Here is a 13,238-nt window from a genome sequence, read left to right as displayed (position 1 = left end):
TGAAAAGTGCCCATTGCAGAAAGAGCTCAAATTCGAAAAACAAACACGTATTCATGTTCCCCCGGCTCACTGAACACCAAAAAACCATGAGTTTTGCAGATCTGAAGTTTCCTTGTGGAGATAGCCCATGTTATATCTTGCATTTGTTAGGAAAAACTGCTTAGAGCATGAAAAGTGCCCATTGCAGAAAGAGCTCACATTCGAAAAACAAACACGTATTCATGTTCCCCTGCCTCCCCGAAGACCAAAAAACCATGACTTTTGCAGATCTGAAGTTTCCTTGCGGAGATAGCCCATGCTATATCTTGCATTTGTTAGGAAAAACTGCTTATAGCATGAAAAGTGCCCATTGCAGATAGAGCTCAAATTCGCAAAACAAACACATATTCCTGTTCCCCTGCCTCCGCGAAGACCAAAAAACCATGACTTTTGCAGATCTGAAGTTTCCTTGCGGAGATAGCCCATGCTATATCTTGCATTTGTTAGGAAAAACTGCTTATAGCATGAAAAGTGCCCATTGCAGATAGAGCTCAAATTCACAAAACAAACACATATTCCTGTTCCCCTGCCTCCCCGAAGACCAAAAAACCATGACTTTTGCAGATCTGAAGTTTCCTTGCGGAGATAGCCCATGCTATATCTTGCATTTGTTAGGAAAAACTGCTTATAGTATGAAAAGTGCCCATTGCAGAAAAAGCTCAAATTCGAAAAACAAACACATATTCCTGTTCCCCTGCCTCCCCGAAGACCAAAAAACCATGACTTTTGCAGATGTGAAGTTTCCTTGCGGAGATAGCCCATGCTATATCTTGCATTTGTTAGGAAAAACTGCTTAGAGCATGAAAAGTGCCCATTGCAGAAAGAGCTCAAATTCGAAAAACAAACACGTATTCATGTTCCCCCGGCTCACTGAACACCAAAAAACCATGACTTTTGCAGATCTGAAGTTTCCTTGCGGAGATAGCCCATGTTATATCTTGCATTTGTTAGGAAAAACTGCTTAGAGCATGAAGAGTGCCCTTTGCAGAAAGAGCTCAAATTCGAAAAACAAACACGTATTCATGTTCCCCCCGGCTCACTAAACACCAAAAAACCATGAGTTTTGCAGATCTGAAGTTTCCTTGCGGAGATAGCCCATGATATATCTTGCATTTGTTAGGAAAAACTGCTTATAGTATGAAAAGTGCCCATTTCACAAAGAGCTCAAATTCAAAAAACAAACACATATTCATGTTCCCCTGCCTCCCCGAAGACCAAAAAACCATGACTTTTGCAGATCTGAAGTTTCCTTGCGGAGATAGCCCATGCTATATCTTGCATTTGTTAGGAAAAACTGCTTAGAGCATGAAAAGTGCCCATTGCAGAAAGAGCTCAAATTCGAAAAACAAACACGTATTCATGTTCCCTTGTCTCCCCGAAGACCAAAAAACCATGACTTTTGCAGATCTGAAGTTTCCTTGCGGAGATAGCCCATGCTATATCTTGCATTTGTTAGGAAAAACTGCTTATAGCATGAAAAGTGCCCATTGCAGATAGAGCTCAAATTCGAAAAACAAACACATATTCCTGTTCCCCTGCCTCCCCGAAGACCGAAAAACCATGACTTTTGCAGATGTGAAGTTTCCTTGCGGAGATAGCCCATGCTATATCTTGCATTTGTTAGGAAAAACTGCTTAGAGCATGAAAAGTGCCCATTGCAGAAAGAGCTCAAATTCGAAAAACAAACACGTATTCATGTTCCCCTGTCTCCCCGAAGACCAAAAAACCATGACTTTTGCAGATCTGAAGTTTCCTTGCGGAGATAGCCCATGCTATATCTTGCATTTGTTAGGAAAAACTGCTTATAGCATGAAAAGTGCCCATTGCAGATAGAGCTCAAATTCGCAAAACAAACACATATTCCTGTTCCCCTGCCTCCCCAAAGACCAAAAAACCATGACTTTTGCAGATCTGAAGTTTCCTTGCGGAGATAGCCCATGCTATATCTTGCATTTGTTAGGAAAAACTGCTTATAGCATGAAAAGTGCCCATTGCAGATAGAGCTCAAATTCGCAAAACAAACACATATTCCTGTTCCCTTGCCTCCCCGAAGACCAAAAAACCATGACTTTTGCAGATCTGAAGTTTCCTTGCGGAGATAGCCCATGCTATATCTTGCATTTGTTAGGAAAAACTGCTTATAGTATGAAAAGTGCCCATTGCAGAAAAAGCTCAAATTCGAAAAACAAACACATATTCCTGTTCCCCTGCCTCCCCGAAGACCAAAAAACCATGACTTTTGCAGATGTGAAGTTTCCTTGCGGAGATAGCCCATGCTATATCTTGCATTTGTTAGGAAAAACTGCTTAGAGCATGAAAAGTGCCCATTGCAGAAAGAGCTCAAATTCGAAAAACAAACACGTATTCATGTTCCCTTGTCTCCCCGAAGACCAAAAAACCATGACTTTTGCAGATCTGAAGTTTCCTTGCGGAGATAGCCCATGCTATATCTTGCATTTGTTAGGAAAAACTGCTTATAGCATGAAAAGTGCCCATTGCAGATAGAGATCAAATTCGCAAAACAAACACATATTCCTGTTCCCCTGCCTCCCCGAAGACCAAAAAACCATGACTTTTGCAGATCTGAAGTTTCCTTGCGGAGATAGCCCATGCTATATCTTGCATTTGTTAGGAAAAACTGCTTATAGTATGAAAAGTGCCCATTGCAGAAAAAGCTCAAATTCGAAAAACAAACACGTATTCATGTTCCCCCGGCTCACTGAACACCAAAAAACCATGACTTTTGCAGATCTGAAGTTTCCTTGCGGAGATAGCCCATGTTATATCTTGCATTTGTTAGGAAAAACTGCTTAGAGCATGAAGAGTGCCCTTTGCAGAAAGAGCTCAAATTCGAAAAGCAAACACGTATTCATGTTCCCCCGGCTCACTGAACACCAAAAAACCATGAGTTTTGCAGATCTGAAGTTTCCTTGCGGAGATAGCCCATGATATATCTTGCATTTGTTAGGAAAAACTGCTTATAGTATGAAAAGTGCCCATTGCAGAAAAAGCTCAAATAAAAAAAACAAACACATATTCCTGTTCCCCTGCCTCCCCGAAGACCAAAAAACCATGACTTTTGCAGATGTGAAGTTTCCTTGCGGAGATAGCCCATGCTATATCTTGCATTTGTTAGGAAAAACTGCTTAGAGCATGAAAAGTGCCCATTGCAGAAAGAGCTCAAATTCGAAAAACAAACACGTATTCTTGTTCCCTTGTCTCCCCGAAGACCAAAAAACCATGACTTTTGCAGATGTGAAGTTTCCTTGCGGAGATAGCCCATGCTATATCTTGCATTTGTTAGGAAAAACTGCTTAGAGCATGAAAAGTGCCCATTGCAGAAAGAGCTCAAATTCGAAAAACAAACACGTATTCATGTTCCCCTGTCTCCCCGAAGACCAAAAAACCATGACTTTTGCAGATCTGAAGTTTCCTTGCGGAGATAGCCCATGCTATATCTTGCATTTGTTAGGAAAAACTGCTTATAGCATGAAAAGTGCCCATTGCAGATAGAGCTCAAATTCGCAAAACAAACACATATTCCTGTTCCCCTGCCTCCCCGAAGACCAAAAAACCATGACTTTTGCAGATGTGAAGTTTCCTTGCGGAGATAGCCCATGCTATATCTTGCATTTGTTAGGAAAAACTGCTTAGAGCATGAAAAGTGCCCATTGCAGAAAGAGCTCAAATTCGAAAAACAAACACGTATTCATGTTCCCCCGGCTCACTGAACACCAAAAAACCATGACTTTTGCAGATCTGAAGTTTCCTTGCGGAGATAGCCCTGTTATATCTTGCATTTGTTAGGAAAAACTGCTTATAGTATGAAAAGTGCCCATTGCAGAAAGAGCTCAAATTCGAAAAACAGACACATATTCCTGTTCCCCTGCCTCCCCGAAGATCAAAAAACCATGACTTTTGCAGATCTGAAGTTTCCTTGCAGAGATAGCCCATGCTATATCTTGCATTTGTTAGGAAAAACTGCTTAGAGCATGAAAAGTGCCCATTGCAGAAAGAGCTCAAATTCGAAAAACAAACACGTATTCATGTTCCCCCGGCTCACTGAACACCAAAAAACCATGAGTTTTGCAGATCTGAAGTTTCCTTGTGGAGATAGCCCATGTTATATCTTGCATTTGTTAGGAAAAACTGCTTAGAGCATGAAAAGTGCCCAATGCAGATAGAGCTCAAATTCGCAAAACAAACACATATTCATGTTCCCCTGCCTCCCCGAAGACCAAAAAACCATGACTTTTGCAGATCTGAAGTTTCCTTGCGGAGATAGCCCATGCTATATCTTGCATTTGTTAGGAAAAACTGCTTATATAGTATGAAAAGTGCCCATTGCAGAAAAAGCTCAAATTCGAAAAACAAACACATATTCCTGTTCCCCTGCCTCCCCGAAGACCAAAAAACCATGACTTTTGCAGATCTGAAGTTTCCTTGCGGAGATAGCCCATGCTATATCTTGCATTTGTTAGGAAAAACTGCTTAGAGCATGAAAAGTGCCCATTGCAGAAAGAGCTCACATTCGAAAAACAAACACGTATTCCTGTTCCCCTGCCTCCCCGAAGACCAAAAAACCATGACTTTTGCAGATCTGAAGTTTCCTTGCGGAGATAGCCCATGCTATATCTTGCATTTGTTAGGAAAAACTGCTTATAGCATGAAAAGTGCCCATTGCAGATAGAGCTCAAATTCACAAAACAAACACATATTCCTGTTCCCCTGCCTCCCCGAAGACCAAAAAACCATGACTTTTGCAGATCTGAAGTTTCCTTGCGGAGATAGCCCATGCTATATCTTGCATTTGTTAGGAAAAACTGCTTAGAGCATGAAAAGTGCCCATTGCAGAAAGAGCTCAAATTCGAAAAACAAACACGTATTCATGTTCCCCCGGCTCACTGAACACCAAAAAACCATGACTTTTGCAGATCTGAAGTTTCCTTGCGGAGATAGCCCATGTTATATCTTGCATTTGTTAGGAAAAACTGCTTAGAGCATGAAGAGTGCCCTTTGCAGAAAGAGCTCAAATTCGAAAAACAAACACGTATTCATGTTCCCCCGGCTCACTGAACACCAAAAAACCATGAGTTTTGCAGATCTGAAGTTTCCTTGCGGAGATAGCCCATGATATATCTTGCATTTGTTAGGAAAAACTGCTTATAGTATGAAAAGTGCCCATTGCAGAAAAAGCTCAAATTCGAAAAACAAACACATATTCCTGTTCCCCTGCCTCCCCGAAGACCAAAAAACCATGACTTTTGCAGATGTGAAGTTTCCTTGCGGAGATAGCCCATGCTATATCTTGCATTTGTTAGGAAAAACTGCTTAGAGCATGAAAAGTGCCCATTGCAGAAAGAGCTCAAATTCGAAAAACAAACACGTATTCATGTTCCCTTGTCTCCCCGAAGACCAAAAAACCATGACTTTTGCAGATCTGAAGTTTCCTTGCGGAGATAGCCCATGCTATATCTTGCATTTGTTAGGAAAAACTGCTTAGAGCATGAAAAGTGCCCATTGCAGAAAGAGCTCAAATTCGAAAAACAAACACGTATTCATGTTCCCCTGTCTCCCCGAAGACCAAAAAACCATGACTTTTGCAGATCTGAAGTTTCCTTGCGGAGATAGCCCATGCTATATCTTGCATTTGTTAGGAAAAACTGCTTATAGCATGAAAAGTGCCCATTGCAGATAGAGCTCAAATTCGCAAAACAAACACATATTCCTGTTCCCCTGCCTCCCCGAAGACCAAAAAACCATGACTTTTGCAGATCTGAAGTTTCCTTGCGGAGATAGCCCATGCTATATCTTGCATTTGTTAGGAAAAACTGCTTATAGTATGAAAAGTGCCCATTGCAGAAAAAGCTCAAATTCGAAAAACAAACACATATTCCTGTTCCCCTGCCTCCCCGAAGATCAAAAAACCATGACTTTTGCAGATCTGAAGTTTCCTTGCAGAGATAGCCCATGCTATGTCTTGCATTTGTTAGGAAAAACTGCTTAGAGCATGAAAAGTGCCCATTGCAGAAAGAGCTCAAATTCGAAAAACAAACACGTATTCATGTTCCCCCGGCTCACTGAACACCAAAAAACCATGAGTTTTGCAGATCTGAAGTTTCCTTTCGGAGATAGCCCATGATATATCTTGCATTTGTTAGGAAAAACTGCTTATAGCATGAAAAGTGCCCATTGCAGATAGAGCTCAAATTCGCAAAACAAACACATATTCCTGTTCCCCTGCCAACCCGAAGACCAAAAAACCATGACTTTTGCAGATGTGAAGTTTCCTTGCGGAGATAGCCCATGCTATATCTTGCATTTGTTAGGAAAAACTGCTTAGAGCATGAAAAGTGCCCATTGCAGAAAGAGCTCAAATTCGAAAAACAAACACGTATTCATGTTCCCCCGGCTCACTGAACACCAAAAAACCATGACTTTTGCAGATCTGAAGTTTCCTTGCGGAGATAGCCCTGTTATATCTTGCATTTGTTAGGAAAAACTGCTTATAGTATGAAAAGTGCCCATTGCAGAAAGAGCTCAAATTCGAAAAACAGACACATATTCCTGTTCCCCTGCCTCCCCGAAGATCAAAAAACCATGACTTTTGCAGATCTGAAGTTTCCTTGCGGAGATAGCCCATGCTATATCTTGCATTTGTTAGGAAAAACTGCTTATAGCATGAAAAGTGCCCATTGCAGATAGAGCTCAAATTCGCAAAACAAACACATATTCCTGTTCCCCTGCCTCCCCGAAGACCAAAAAACCATGACTTTTGCAGATCTGAAGTTTCCTTGCGGAGATAGCCCATGCTATATCTTGCATTTGTTAGGAAAAACTACTTATAGTATGAAAAGTGCCCATTGCAGAAAAAGCTCAAATTTGAAAAACAAACACATATTCCTGTTCCCCTGCCTCCCCGAAGATCAAAAAACCATGACTTTTGCAGATCTGAAGTTTCCTTGCAGAGATAGCCCATGCTATGTCTTGCATTTGTTAGGAAAAACTGCTTAGAGCATGAAAAGTGCCCATTGCAGATAGAGCTCAAATTCGCAAAACAAACACATATTCCTGTTCCCCTGCCAACCCGAAGACCAAAAAACCATGACTTTTGCAGATGTGAAGTTTCCTTGCGGAGATAGCCCATGCTATATCTTGCATTTGTTAGGAAAAACTGCTTAGAGCATGAAAAGTGCCCATTGCAGAAAGAGCTCAAATTCGAAAAACAAACACGTATTCATGTTCCCCCGGCTCACTGAACACCAAAAAACCATGACTTTTGCAGATGTGAAGTTTCCTTGCGGAGATAGCCCATGCTATATCTTGCATTTGTTAGGAAAAACTGCTTATAGCATGAAAAGTGCCCATTGCAGATAGAGCTCAAATTCGCAAAACAAACACATATTCCTGTTCCCCTGCCTCCCCGAAGACCAAAAAACCATGACTTTTGCAGATCTGAAGTTTCCTTGCGGAGATAGCCCATGCTATATCTTGCATTTGTTAGGAAAAACTGCTTATAGCATGAAAAGTGCCCATTGCAGATAGAGCTCAAATTCACAAAACAAACACATATTCCTGTTCCCCTGCCTCCCCGAAGACCAAAAAACCATGACTTTTGCAGATCTGAAGTTTCCTTGCGGAGATAGCCCATGCTATATCTTGCATTTGTTAGGAAAAACTGCTTATAGTATGAAAAGTGCCCATTGCAGAAAAAGCTCAAATTCGAAAAACAAACACATATTCCTGTTCCCCTGCCTCCCCGAAGACCAAAAAACCATGACTTTTGCAGATGTGAAGTTTCCTTGCGGTGATAGCCCATGCTATATCTTGCATTTGTTAGGAAAAACTGCTTATAGTATGAAAAGTGCCCATTGCAGAAAAAGCTCAAATTCGAAAAACAAACACATATTCCTGTTCCCCTGCCTCCCCGAAGACCAAAAAACCATGACTTTTGCAGATGTGAAGTTTCCTTGCGGAGATAGCCCATGCTATATCTTGCATTTGTTAGGAAAAACTGCTTAGAGCATGAAAAGTGCCCATTGCAGAAAGAGCTCAAATTCGAAAAACAAACACGTATTCATGTTCCCCCGGCTCACTGAACACCAAAAAACCATGACTTTTGCAGATCTGAAGTTTCCTTGCGGAGATAGCCCATGTTATATCTTGCATTTGTTAGGAAAAACTGCTTAGAGCATGAAGAGTGCCCTTTGCAGAAAGAGCTCAAATTCGAAAAACAAACACGTATTCATGTTCCCCCCGGCTCACTAAACACCAAAAAACCATGAGTTTTGCAGATCTGAAGTTTCCTTGCGGAGATAGCCCATGATATATCTTGCATTTGTTAGGAAAAACTGCTTATAGTATGAAAAGTGCCCATTTCACAAAGAGCTCAAATTCAAAAAACAAACACATATTCATGTTCCCCTGCCTCCCCGAAGACCAAAAAACCATGACTTTTGCAGATCTGAAGTTTCCTTGCGGAGATAGCCCATGCTATATCTTGCATTTGTTAGGAAAAACTGCTTAGAGCATGAAAAGTGCCCATTGCAGAAAGAGCTCAAATTCGAAAAACAAACACGTATTCATGTTCCCTTGTCTCCCCGAAGACCAAAAAACCATGACTTTTGCAGATCTGAAGTTTCCTTGCGGAGATAGCCCATGCTATATCTTGCATTTGTTAGGAAAAACTGCTTATAGCATGAAAAGTGCCCATTGCAGATAGAGATCAAATTCGCAAAACAAACACATATTCCTGTTCCCCTGCCTCCCCGAAGACCAAAAAACCATGACTTTTGCAGATCTGAAGTTTCCTTGCGGAGATAGCCCATGCTATATCTTGCATTTGTTAGGAAAAACTGCTTATAGTATGAAAAGTGCCCATTGCAGAAAAAGCTCAAATTCGAAAAACAAACACATATTCCTGTTCCCCTGCCTCCCCGAAGACCGAAAAACCATGACTTTTGCAGATGTGAAGTTTCCTTGCGGAGATAGCCCATGCTATATCTTGCATTTGTTAGGAAAAACTGCTTAGAGCATGAAAAGTGCCCATTGCAGAAAGAGCTCAAATTCGAAAAACAAACACGTATTCATGTTCCCCTGTCTCCCCGAAGACCAAAAAACCATGACTTTTGCAGATCTGAAGTTTCCTTGCGGAGATAGCCCATGCTATATCTTGCATTTGTTAGGAAAAACTGCTTATAGCATGAAAAGTGCCCATTGCAGATAGAGCTCAAATTCGCAAAACAAACACATATTCCTGTTCCCCTGCCTCCCCAAAGACCAAAAAACCATGACTTTTGCAGATCTGAAGTTTCCTTGCGGAGATAGCCCATGCTATATCTTGCATTTGTTAGGAAAAACTGCTTATAGCATGAAAAGTGCCGATTGCAGATAGAGCTCAAATTCGCAAAACAAACACATATTCCTGTTCCCTTGCCTCCCCGAAGACCAAAAAACCATGACTTTTGCAGATCTGAAGTTTCCTTGCGGAGATAGCCCATGCTATATCTTGCATTTGTTAGGAAAAACTGCTTATAGTATGAAAAGTGCCCATTGCAGAAAAAGCTCAAATTCGAAAAACAAACACATATTCCTGTTCCCCTGCCTCCCCGAAGACCAAAAAACCATGACTTTTGCAGATGTGAAGTTTCCTTGCGGAGATAGCCCATGCTATATCTTGCATTTGTTAGGAAAAACTGCTTAGAGCATGAAAAGTGCCCATTGCAGAAAGAGCTCAAATTCGAAAAACAAACACGTATTCATGTTCCCTTGTCTCCCCGAAGACCAAAAAACCATGACTTTTGCAGATCTGAAGTTTCCTTGCGGAGATAGCCCATGCTATATCTTGCATTTGTTAGGAAAAACTGCTTATAGCATGAAAAGTGCCCATTGCAGATAGAGCTCAAATTCGCAAAACAAACACATATTCCTGTTCCCCTGCCTCCCCGAAGACCAAAAAACCATGACTTTTGCAGATCTGAAGTTTCCTTGCGGAGATAGCCCATGCTATATCTTGCATTTGTTAGGAAAAACTGCTTATAGTATGAAAAGTGCCCATTGCAGAAAAAGCTCAAATTCGAAAAACAAACACATATTCCTGTTCCCCTGCCTCCCCGAAGACCAAAAAACCATGACTTTTGCAGATGTGAAGTTTCCTTGCAGAGATAGCCCATGCTATATCTTGCATTTGTTAGGAAAAACTGCTTAGAGCATGAAAAGTGCCCATTGCAGAAAGAGCTCAAATTCGAAAAACAAACACGTATTCATGTTCCCCCGGCTCACTGAACACCAAAAAACCATGACTTTTGCAGATCTGAAGTTTCCTTGCGGAGATAGCCCATGTTATATCTTGCATTTGTTAGGAAAAACTGCTTAGAGCATGAAGAGTGCCCTTTGCAGAAAGAGCTCAAATTCGAAAAGCAAACACGTATTCATGTTCCCCCGGCTCACTGAACACCAAAAAACCATGAGTTTTGCAGATCTGAAGTTTCCTTGCGGAGATAGCCCATGATATATCTTGCATTTGTTAGGAAAAACTGCTTATAGTATGAAAAGTGCCCATTGCAGAAAAAGCTCAAATAAAAAAAACAAACACATATTCCTGTTCCCCTGCCTCCCCGAAGACCAAAAAACCATGACTTTTGCAGATGTGAAGTTTCCTTGCCGAGATAGCCCATGCTATATCTTGCATTTGTTAGGAAAAACTGCTTAGAGCATGAAAAGTGCCCATTGCAGAAAGAGCTCAAATTCGAAAAACAAACACGTATTCATGTTCCCTTGTCTCCCCGAAGACCAAAAAACCATGACTTTTGCAGATGTGAAGTTTCCTTGCGGAGATAGCCCATGCTATATCTTGCATTTGTTAGGAAAAACTGCTTAGAGCATGAAAAGTGCCCATTGCAGAAAGAGCTCAAATTCGAAAAACAAACACGCATTCATGTTCCCCCGGCTCACTGAACACCAAAAAACCATGACTTTTGCAGATCTGAAGTTTCCTTGCGGAGATAGCCCTGTTATATCTTGCATTTGTTAGGAAAAACTGCTTATAGTATGAAAAGTGCCCATTGCAGAAAGAGCTCAAATTCGAAAAACAGACACATATTCCTGTTCCCCTGCCTCCCCGAAGATCAAAAAACCATGACTTTTGCAGATCTGAAGTTTCCTTACAGAGATAGCCCATGCTATATCTTGCATTTGTTAGGAAAAACTGCTTAGAGCATGAAAAGTGCCCATTGCAGAAAGAGCTCAAATTCGAAAAACAAACACGTATTCATGTTCCCCCGGCTCACTGAACACCAAAAAACCATGAGTTTTGCAGATCTGAAGTTTCCTTGTGGAGATAGCCCATGTTATATCTTGCATTTGTTAGGAAAAACTGCTTAGAGCATGAAAAGTGCCCAATGCAGATAGAGCTCAAATTCGCAAAACAAACACATATTCATGTTCCCCTGCCTCCCCGAAGACCAAAAAACCATGACTTTTGCAGATCTGAAGTTTCCTTGCGGAGATAGCCCATGCTATATCTTGCATTTGTTAGGAAAAACTGCTTATAGTATGAAAAGTGCCCATTGCAGAAAAAGCTCAAATTCGAAAAACAAACACATATTCCTGTTCCCCTGCCTCCCCGAAGACCAAAAAACCATGACTTTTGCAGATCTGAAGTTTCCTTGCGGAGATAGCCCATGCTATATCTTGCATTTGTTAGGAAAAACTGCTTAGAGCATGAAAAGTGCCCATTGCAGAAAGAGCTCACATTCGAAAAACAAACACGTATTCATGTTCCCCTGCCTCCCCGAAGACCAAAAAACCATGACTTTTGCAGATGTGAAGTTTCCTTGCGGAGATAGCCCATGCTATATCTTGCATTTGTTAGGAAAAACTGCTTATAGCATGAAAAGTGCCCATTGCAGATAGAGCTCAAATTCGCAAAACAAACACATATTCCTGTTCCCCTGCCTCCCCGAAGACCAAAAAACCATGACTTTTGCAGATCTGAAGTTTCCTTGCGGAGATAGCCCATGCTATATCTTGCATTTGTTAGGAAAAACTGCTTATAGCATGAAAAGTGCCCATTGCAGATAGAGCTCAAATTCACAAAACAAACACATATTCCTGTTCCCCTGCCTCCCCGAAGACCAAAAAACCATGACTTTTGCAGATCTGAAGTTTCCTTGCGGAGATAGCCCATGCTATATCTTGCATTTGTTAGGAAAAACTGCTTATAGTATGAAAAGTGCCCATTGCAGAAAAAGCTCAAATTCGAAAAACAAACACATATTCCTGTTCCCCTGCCTCCCCGAAGACCAAAAAACCATGACTTTTGCAGATGTGAAGTTTCCTTGCAGAGATAGCCCATGCTATATCTTGCATTTGTTAGGAAAAACTGCTTAGAGCATGAAAAGTGCCCATTGCAGAAAGAGCTCAAATTCGAAAAACAAACACGTATTCATGTTCCCCCGGCTCACTGAACACCAAAAAACCATGACTTTTGCAGATCTGAAGTTTCCTTGCGGAGATAGCCCATGTTATATCTTGCATTTGTTAGGAAAAACTGCTTAGAGCATGAAGAGTGCCCTTTGCAGAAAGAGCTCAAATTCGAAAAACAAACACGTATTCATGTTCCCCCGGCTCACTGAACACCAAAAAACCATGAGTTTTGCAGATCTGAAGTTTCCTTGCGGAGATAGCCCATGATATATCTTGCATTTGTTAGGAAAAACTGCTTATAGTATGAAAAGTGCCCATTGCAGAAAAAGCTCAAATTCGAAAAACAAACACATATTCCTGTTCCCCTGCCTCCCCGAAGACCAAAAAACCATGACTTTTGCAGATGTGAAGTTTCCTTGCGGAGATAGCCCATGCTATATCTTGCGTTTGTTAGGAAAAACTGCTTAGAGCATGAAAAGTGCCCATTGCAGAAAAAGCTCAAATTCGAAAAACAAACACATATTCCTGTTCCCCTGCCTCCCCGAAGATCAAAAAACCATGACTTTTGCAGATCTGAAGTTTCCTTGCAGAGATAGCCCATGCTATGTCTTGCATTTGTTAGGAAAAACTGCTTAGAGCATGAAAAGTGCCCATTGCAGAAAGAGCTCAAATTCGAAAAACAAACACGTATTCATGTTCCCCCGGCTCACTGAACACCAAAAAACCATGAGTTTTGCAGATCTGAAGTTTCCTTTCGGAGATAGCCCATGATA

This window comes from Vipera berus, assembly GCF_964194415.1.
Source record: "Vipera berus genome assembly, contig: HAP1_SCAFFOLD_27, whole genome shotgun sequence".
In the NCBI taxonomy this organism is placed as follows: domain Eukaryota; kingdom Metazoa; phylum Chordata; class Lepidosauria; order Squamata; family Viperidae; genus Vipera; species Vipera berus.
This window is presented reverse-complemented; position numbering follows the sequence as displayed.